Here is a 10,368-nt window from a genome sequence, read left to right as displayed (position 1 = left end):
AAGAAACTCGCTTTTATTAGATTTTATACTCTATGCGCTACTATGAAGGCACATAGTAAATTTTGAATATCCGATAAAATTCAAAACGTCTCAAGCTCGTAAAAGCACTTTCGTTTTAAAACTCGAATGTTACTGACGTTCTAGGGAATGAAGGTGATGTCAGGCAAGCGTGAAATACGTTGTACACTAAGTGCAGAAAAACATCGAACTTAGGGATGAATTGTGTAGCACTGCATCCTCGACGTCTTACTCTTACGAGAATAAAAAAAATTGTCAACTAACTTTTCACAGGCAACGACACAATGTGTTTTAGTGGATTTCTGAACTCTAAGCCCATATTTTGTTGAGATAATATAGAGAGTGGTTCCAACTTTCATACACAATTATATGTAACAAACATACACGTTCATATGGTCACGCAACAATATAGGTACATAATTTGATGCATAACAGCTCGAATAAAAAAAAGCACCGAAATACGAAACTTTCAACGAAAAACATCATTTAAGCAAACTCATGCCTGAAAGTGTTTGTTTTTCCCACAATTTCGAACGGAGAGACAATGGCAAAAAAGGTCTCTGGCAGGCAAAAGAACAGCAGGGTTTTGGAACAAAAAAGTAATTTTACGTTTAGGTTGCGAAAATTGGCAATGCTTTATTGCTTGCTTTTGTGAAACCTAATGAATGAACTCGTTACACTAAACTTTTCATATTTACTTAAGGAAATTATCCGTTTAATTGTATGATGGACGAATGAATGTCGATTTAGTTGTGTGACTCAGACTGTTTTACTAATAATGAAATCGAATTAATGCGAAACTTAATGAAACTTTTAGTGATACCTTAGTGCCGAATTATTTTAACTGTTTTATTTCAGCTCTACAAAGACTTCTAGCGCAATACGTTTTGCTTTCACTGTCGGCCTCGCTGTCGGCTCGGAATGTTCCAAATTTTGTATGTATTCAACGCACTTCCAGCAAAAGTTTTTCGAGTGACAGCTGCCAAATAGAGTACTCTTTTGTATGAAAAATTTCTCCAGATTTTTTTACAGTGTCAAAATTTGTCCCGTTTCAGTACTCTATTTAGAATACCACTCATGCTTGAACTCGAAATTATGAAAAAAAATTTGGTCCATTTGGTGAACTTTTTACTTCGTGCCACTTCCTGGCATGCAACGCAATTTATCTGGGGTTTTGTTTACATGGGATGATAGTGAGTGTGTCCAGCTACAACAACCCATAGTCGGTTTCACGGATCAATTCTGTTGCAGGCCAGATAATTGACCAAAAAAAATTGACCATACTTTCATTGTTTACTCCCGAACGTGTAGTGGTTCCAACCCGTGCCTATACTCTAATGATAGAGACGCACACTCGCACAACATTTCAACTTTTAGTAATTCGTCTATCTCGAGTTAATCCTATAAAAGGGTTTTCCCTACCCTTTGAAATGCTACGTGTTCACTCCGAAAATGGGAAACTAACAGAAAAAACAAAAGATACCTATTTCTTAGAATTGAAAGACGCGCTATAGCTTGGATGGCCAAACCATTGTATTTATTTTCTCCATAATTGGTTCAAGTTTTGGCGATATCACTCCTAAGATATCTGTAACGTTGTGCTGATAAAACATCTTAGGTTACTTTCAATGTCAAAACGACAAATGGAACTGCTTTTGAGCGATACGGTAATGAGTCGTTTTCTGGCCACAAGAAAACAGGAGTTACGAATACGTGAAAATGTTTTATCCGACTGGTATCTGGTAATATGTCAGATCTGTAAAGTAAATCCACTAGGACGATTGATCAATGTCAAAGTTTAGACTAATATGTCTCGTCTAATGCACATTTACGAAGAACATAAAAACGATGCAATTCAACATTATTTATAACTTTAAACATCTCTGATGCTTTCCTCGAGAGAACATATTTTCGATTTGATATTCGTACTATATGTACAACTTGCTGGAACTGAAATTCAAAATTGCTCATCGTAGGTGGTATAAGGCGCATGTCAACTGTAGAAACTGTCATCAGAACTTTTGTCTAGAAAACATAAAAAGCTCTGAACCAATATCGTTAAGGTTAGTTTGAGATTAGACTTCAGCGGTTTCACAAAGCGGCAATTTATGCTGGGGGACGTATATTTGTATTCGCGTATACACACATCCTAAATGTAACGAATTTACAACCAAGACTCTTTGTATATTTATTTAATTTTCATTCTCTTTTGAAAATAAAAGAAAAAAAGGAAAACTCAACTGTGACGAAAAGTTCGCATTTTTTGTATGATTTCTGCGTTAATGAATGAAAAGTGGCTCATGAAGTGGTGGATCTTAAAATATTTCGTCAGAAGAATTAATTAAAAGTTTAACTTTTCTATATTTGTTGGATCGGAAATTTATTGTCTCTTTGGATATAATTTTACTGAAATTTATCAATTAATTGAACGGTGTAGTTATACACATTAATGTGGAAAACGTTTTAAAGTTGAAATTGTTTGAGGGTGTTTCGGGTAGAGGAGATGGACTTTCTGTATTTGATACAATTTGTGGATAATTTATGTATACAGAGAGAGGACAAACAAAGATTCTTTGTTTGATTTAATATATTCAATTTGCATTCGGTAGAGCTGATGACAAAGAATTAAAACATTTCTCGGTGAGTTGAAAATTTATTCAATTAAAATTCCTTTTTTTACCTTCTGATTTTTAAACATCTAGTCGGGTATTTAACAGCGATATAATTGAAATTTACATTTACAATCTCCTGTCTTTCATATTTACATTTGTAACTTTTAGCATGGAATCAGACAGTTTCATTAAAATATTTTTTGTCAATTGTCCGTTAAGAGATGACAATCACATCATCATTAAATGACTTTTTTTTTGGTTTAGGTCTGGGACTTCTTCGGTTGTTCAAAATTTTTTGCTTCACTGATTTGACGATGCATTTTATTGTACAAGACCACATTACCCAGACATAATCAACATCTTTTAAGCGCGCAATAGGTCGAACGAGGTGGTTTGCGATAAAAACAGCTCGACCTGAAAGATCAGTAAATCAGTAATTTCAAACATACAATTTTTCGGATGAATGTAACTGACGGGCTTAACCTGATGACTCTCTTCAAGCTATAAGTCAAAATTATTCATATCATACTCAGGTCAAAACTAGTTCCGACATTTTTAGGTCAGGTTCAGACATAGAGGTAGACTACCTGGGTTCAGATAAGCCTGAACTGTTAGTCGTCGTTCGTAGACATCTCTGTTCCTTTATCAAGATATCAAGACTTTTGTGTTACCAAAGACACTCCGAAAGTTTCAGCTAGCGGTCACAATTGATCAAAAGTACTTTTGGTTCAAAATAGATTGAACTTTAATTGCAATATTTATGACAAGCTGGATTCGTTGAAAAAACCGATGTCCTGATTTGTATGTCGGTACACAATAACGGAATATACCAGTAATATTATTTGATGTTGACAAACACCAACTCATGTGTAAACTGCAGGAACTTAAACAAAAAGTCGAAAGAATTTTTGCCGCTGGCATAAACGTGAATTCACTCCAGTTCTACCATAAAACTTTGCATTTTGTGTTTCATTTTTCAAACAAAATAGCTTGTTCCGTGTTAGCTTTCCACAAGAAACGCAAAGAGGACAATAGCAGCAATTTCTATTTAATTCGATAAGTTTGTTTCGACGTTATAGAAACGGCTAGTCTTCTTCTGTCGACAACATCAACAAGAAAAAGCAATCAATTAGCTCTGACTAGTGTTTTCTTATATAGCGAATATGTGATGAAAATGTTGAAGTAATAGATTTTACATCAATTATTAGGAGATACTTTGTACAAATGAAGTAACAGAGTTATTGATTTTGTTTCCGGTTCCAAGAGGTTTAATTCTTTCGATGTGCAAATCCATTTGATCGCAGTGGGTAATATTACATTACTGTCTTGCTGGGACATTTTTTCTTAAGGGGTGTGGAGAGGTTGTATTTCGCGCCGAAGGCGGGGAATTCATCCCACACATTCTCACCAAAAAATTTTCCACCAAGACAGTACGATTCTTTGTTGTCTTGTGACCAGAAAATGTGAAAAACCGGTTTTGAGCAAGACAGAAATGACACATTTTCTGTCCGCAAGGCAACAAAATATTTGTCACCAAGACTGCGCATTGTTCTTAAGCAAACGGTGCCAAAAGACTCTTACGAAAATCTGAAAATGTCGATTTTATAACCTTTGCAACCTTTTTGTGGTTTTTACATTATCCGAAAATTCGTTCCGGTTCATTTCATGTAATACAAAAATCGACTTTCAAACGAACATAATGTTGAATTCTTCCTGAACAGTAAACATTGTAAACTAAACGAACAACTATACTCATTCGCCACCAATTCAGTCAGCTCAATTTGATTAATAGAATTTCTATGATATTCTGAGCAACATCAATTTAGATGGAACGATAAATTAATTGACCTCTTTTGGATGAAAAAAAAAAACAATTTGGGTTAACACCACAACATATAATTGAAAACATAAAATTTTTCGATCGTTTTGTTGGGTAAAATTCGTACTTGAACAATTTCAGCAAATATTGAAAATTAAAACCGATGAAGCCAATTTATCCACATAACTTCATTTATTACTCTCAACTCTATCGGCATACCCAAACCAAATTACAGACCGAGAGCCCACGTGCATGTTTCTCATTAGCGAGGTAGCGTATATATGTCAGTCAGCTTGAATCGTAGAGAAACCAAATTGGTATCTAAATATAGGGTATTGGTGCCACATTTCAATTTGAAAGTGGAATTTTTATTCAAAGGCATATCGTGCCGGAAACATTGTAAATTTGACTAGTCAGACACAAGCGGCCTTTCAGTACAATGTTATTTCAAAGTTTCACCCTAACATTCGAACGATGCAAGCGATCATGCCTAAGAGCTCGAAAACAAACATTTTTCATCTTTCATGCAACTCGAGTTTAGATCCCTTTGTTGCATAAAACGTTGTATGAATCTCGGTGCAAAGTACTTGATTCGGCTCACGATATGTATTATGTCACACGCCCTGCGTCTTTGTGTCATAATTACACATCTAGAGCCTAATAAAGTTCTTCGCAATCAATGTCATAAATAACTATTGAAATGCAGCATGGTTTTCTAGTCATGACTATACGAAAGATTGATGTGTAGGTAGGCTCTCGGCCTATATTATATGTGTTTATATCGCTTATACTTTGAAGCGTTTACAACAAACGGAACAAACATTACAATTGGATCGTTTAATTTCGGGAGATAAAATGAGATTGCTGCTGTTTCAGACCAATATTGCGTATCGTATCGAGGGTCTTATTTTCTTCGCTCAGCTATAAACCGAACTGTAGATTAAGTAAATAAAACTTTCTAAATTTTTATATTGACAAGTGGAATATTCTAACTCATGCCGCAATCTTACGACACATTTCCACAACAGAAAAATGCAAAAAGATTTTCTACCACTTAAGAAATGGGTATGGGCAACATCATCCTAACATTTTATTCTTACGCGCGAGAGTATATTTATTCATAGAAATGTGTACGTGGTGCAATTCAACGATATAGACAGCTGGGAATGATATACCATATTGCAGGAGACAAGAGCAGTGACCACTGGACTGGTGTTCTATTATTCCTATCCTTATGCACGTGATATACACATTACGTATCGTTAATAGCACTGAGAAATTTAATATGACTTACAAAAACGCATCAGCGACTGCATAAAGAGAACAAATCTTTCTGTTTGTAAAAAAAGCTTTATGTTTGAGTAGTAATGACTTTCTATCTGCTTGTGTGCAATACAGGACTCTTACGTATATAAAATCAATGATGTGGATTTCAAGCAGTACATACACTGCTGCAGATGATTGCGTACTTAGCATCCCCAATCGTTATACGAGATAGACAGTAAAAGAGCAATTGTCCTTTTGAATTTACTTATCTAACTTTTGAGATATAAAATTCCTGTAGGGACTTACATAAGTCACGCCAGAACTAGTGTAAAAAATTTAATTTTATTTTATTGTAGTGGGGATGGGTTTGAAACGTCCCCTCTACAATAAAATGAAAATAACTTTTTACACTATAGTTTTGATGTGACTTATATAAGTCCCTGCAGGAATTTTATTCAAGAAAAATGTTAACGTGATTCATGGAAGTTCTCTTCATTTATTTGTCCAAAGTTACCATCATCGTTTCACATTGGTAATAAAAATATTTCAGCTCATAGTTTCCTCCTTAAAGAAACTTTTCAGCAAACGATTTCATTATTTGAAGAAGAAACATTAACAGACGAATCAAGATAAATAGACGAAAACCTTCAATCGAGCCTTCACCTAAATTATCGAAGTGCACAACTGGAGCTAAAGACTTTGACTAATTATAAACAATTTTCCAAAACGCATAAATTGATTACATTGTTGATTTAACGGTAATAATTTGCTTCGTGGTTTCTGCCATTCCTGAGCAATAGCTGTGATGAGATAAACATCGGATTTCGCATATAAGTCGCATTGAACCTCTTACGTACTCTTGAAGTGTATCGAAGCGAGAATGTAGTTTGCCAACAGCTTGAAATTTATTTTCACTCACTGACACCAGAGGTTAAAATCCTCTGTCAACCGAAACAAAATCCTTGAACATTTTTGAAAACTTGGAAATCGTCAAAATCGAAGAAAGTCCTAAAAAAATCCTACAAAAAAAGCCTCAAAACTTAAAAAGCAAATCCTTTAAAAAAAATTATTTTAAGATAAGCGAAAAAAAAGACTGTCCAAATTGCACAGCCAGTAAAAAATCGATCTTTTCAAAGACAGAAATTACAATAAATAAAAATCGTCCACTCTATTCCTTCCCAATGTTCCGAGAATGCATGCTGCGTTTCCCCTTTTAATGGCAATTGAAATTCTTTTGAACGCTTTTCCCTGGTGCTTTTTTCATCAATGATGGTAATTTCGTGACAAATTGCTTTGCTTCTGCACCCATACAGCCTAAAATGATTCAAAAGCAAGCGGGTTGAATAAATAATTTTCTTTGAGTTTTCTATAATGATTACGTTCTAATATCGCCGCTTTCTCTGCAATTAAAAGTTTCACTACAGTGAACGACATCTCAAATGTCTCACTGTCAAATTTTTCTGAGAATTTTATTGTGTCATTGCAAATTCACAATGACATTCTCTAAAAAAAATGACAGTGAGACATTTGAGATGTCGTTCACTGTAATGTATGACTCCACTTAAAAATTTATGGAAATTCTTGAAGCCAAATCGGTGAAGATAATCCTCGTAAAATCTCAGAAATCATTGAAAATTCTCAAATTTACAAATATCTGCCATGCCACTTGTTCAACATTTAAAAATCCAACCAGCAATACAGAAAGACATTTTAAACGTTTTAACTCTATCCTGGACAATTGAAGATAAAACTGACAAGCTACTTTAAACATTTAAAAAAGCATTAATTCATGTTAGTTATTGGTTGTCTTGCTGGTAAACGACTCATTGCCGTCTCGCTCAAAACCAGTTTGTTCCATTTTCTAGCCGGAAGACATCAAAATACCGTACTGTCTCGCTGGGAATTTTTTCACACACCTCAAAAAAATGTCCCAGCAAGACGGTAATGTGCTGCAAGTATATTCTAATGCTACAAAACTGACAGAAAAACTGAGAATAAGCTAAACGTCATCCAACTATTACTTTTGTAACTTTTCAGTTTCCATGAAATTTCAACTTTAATTCGACCAACCCTATAAGCCAGGGACGGGACCATTTCATATGGCTCATCAATTACATTGTTTAATAAATAAACTTCACTTTGTAATGTATTCTAGACTTTGAAAGCACATTAAGTACATTTTCGATAAAGCTTCATATTCCTCCAAAATGTAAGAGAAACAATTTTTTTTACCTTGTATACCTACCAAAAAAGATATGTTTAACGAGGCAATTTTTAATGAAAAATGACAATGCTTTTGACTTGACTGACATTTCAGTATAATAAACGCGGAATGATAAGTCTATTATGTTTATTCAAAAAAGGAAGCAGAAAAAAATTCTAACAACTTTACCTTTTACACACACGTGCCTTGTATATCTAAGGAAAAATAAATAAAGAATAAAATTCGCATAAGTTACGTATCATGCATCGCATAAGATATATGATAACATCCCACAGAAGCCATCAATCTTACCTACAGCAAATAAAAATGAAACCAAAAAAACTCCGTATACTAAAACTCTTAAAACACCACACTTTCCGTTGACTTTACTAAGAACATGTCTGATGTGTGGCGAACGAAAGAAATAGTTATTTACGTATAGCTACATCGAAATCGTTGTGTTGACGTGTGTGAACTTCGGAGTCTGAGCTTTCTTTATTGAAGATAAGAGTTCTTTCCACTCTCCGACGCGTTCAACTTCACCGGCTGCATCCCACGCAAGAGATAACTTTTTTCATGACAGTTGTCTTAAAAATGACTTGTGACTCGTGACATGCAACGAACGACATAGCGACATTTCCCTTACATATTTGAAGATTATTTCCAGTGTCACAATCGTACTAGTTATTTTAGTCGAAAGAAAACCCTCATCTCAAGCTTTGTTGTAATAAACTATTTTCGGTGCCGGAGCACGTAAAATTCGTGTTTATATATTACGGGTACGTTCGGGTATATTTAGAAAATATATGTTCGACGCCCAACTCCCATATGTTATATTGTCTGTTTTTAGGTTCGGCGTTTTTTTTTCTCATGTGTGTGACTTCTGGTGATGCAAATGTGAACGAAAAATGTGAACCGTTTACTTTGTGATTTTCATCCGCTTCAGGCATACATAAAATAACTTTTATATTTAAATTTTGAGCCTATGTCTTACATATGTTTCAGAATTGGGATGGTAAAATCGAAAATAAAACTGACAACCAATTTCTCAAGACGATTTTTATTTTGTCATTTGGGTCTAGTTCCTTTTTCTGTTCATGTCATGTTTGTTATCAATGGAAATTGTCATATCTTTGAACGCTTAGCACCCAGTTCTGTAATAATTTCTCTTTTTATGTAAGAAAAAGTTCTTGAAGTTTCTTAAAATTCACCGAATTTTATCCTAATTTCTTCGAAAATGTAGGATAGGGGATGTAATATTGAGAAGTTCATGGCAACCGTTGTACGAGACATGAAATACAAGTTAAGTAGAAAACCCGATTGTATATCGTTTACACTGTATTGTTTTTAGCTGGAATACTCTTTAAGGTAAAATATCTGTTTTCCTCTTCGCACAGAAGTTTTCACTATTAAGAGCAATTAAGGTACAGTACGCTGAAATTGTGGCCTACATTCGTGCGTTTATTTTATTGTATTTGCGGTGAAATCTTTTCTGAAAAATATAAAACCGCAACAAGAACCTCAAATGAATTGAAGTGAAATTTTTTGTGGTAGTTTCTTTTGACTAGCTTCAGAAAAATAGAGCAATTTATGCAAATTTCACAGACAAATTCATTTTTTATGCAAAGCTAACACATCTGTGGTTGGGATTGTGGTTTTTCATTTTTCAGTAAGGAGTTTTTGAAGAACATATCATCGAAATGTAAAAAGATACGCTCAAATGTAGACTACAATTTCATATCGTAGGGTCCATTGCTCTTAATTGCCAAAGCACTACGCTCCTACTCCTTTACAATTGAAAGCCAGACCCTGCACAGTTATAGATTCTAAATAAAAACCGTGATTTGTCGATTCCCGACCAGTCATAAAAGTTGTGTTATTAACAGTGTTAACTGAGAGTGAGATTGAACTCCAGTCCGTTAGTTAGTTGAATGTATAAACGAAGGAAGTAAAAGATTTTACTCACTAATACTCCGGGAAATGTTTCATTACTTCATTACGACATGAACGTTAAAGCTCATTTCCCCGTGATTTCGTGAGTAAAATAAAAATTTCCACTATTGTATCAGACTTTCTGCGATACTTTGAACATAAGATTTTTCATGTATGCGATGTGAATGACCTCATTTTCTCCATTGACAATGCCTTGACAAAAATGAATTTTTTTGACGTTTTGTCGGAGGATTGCCAGGTTGAGTAAGTTTCTAATTTTTCGTCTTTTTCTCTTCCTTGGGTGGAAAACAGAAATTTTCTAGTGGCACACTCGTTTTGCTCTAACATCAATACTTCACTTTTGTTGTTCATAATTCCTCACATACGCCATCGTTTTTACGATTTATTTGAGATACGGTTGAATATGTCAAATATTTAAAAGTTTTCCAAAAGGAAGTTCAGCTTACACTATTTCTATGTAGTTTTGTATTTTATGTCAGACAGAGAGATAGAACGAC

At 34.4% G+C, this 10,368-nt stretch overlaps 1 protein-coding gene across 2 annotated transcripts in view; it reads left to right on the top strand.

Moving 5' to 3' along the window:
* Nucleotides 1-2,098: 2,098 nt before the first annotated feature.
* LOC119068404 (sca1 complex protein phr) overlaps nucleotides 2,099-10,368 on the top strand; it is a 57,065-nt gene continuing 48,795 nt past the window's right edge. For both annotated transcript variants that reach the window (XM_037171967.1, XM_037171966.1), the window contains exon 1: nucleotides 2,099-2,658. The gene's annotated coding sequence lies outside the window, so the exon portion shown is untranslated. The remainder of the gene's footprint in view (nucleotides 2,659-10,368) is intronic.

This window comes from Bradysia coprophila (assembly GCF_014529535.1).
Source record: "Bradysia coprophila strain Holo2 chromosome X unlocalized genomic scaffold, BU_Bcop_v1 contig_182, whole genome shotgun sequence".
Classification (NCBI taxonomy): domain Eukaryota; kingdom Metazoa; phylum Arthropoda; class Insecta; order Diptera; family Sciaridae; genus Bradysia; species Bradysia coprophila.
The sequence above is the reverse complement of the archived record's forward strand: the minus strand, read 5'-3'. Positions and strand labels throughout refer to the sequence as shown.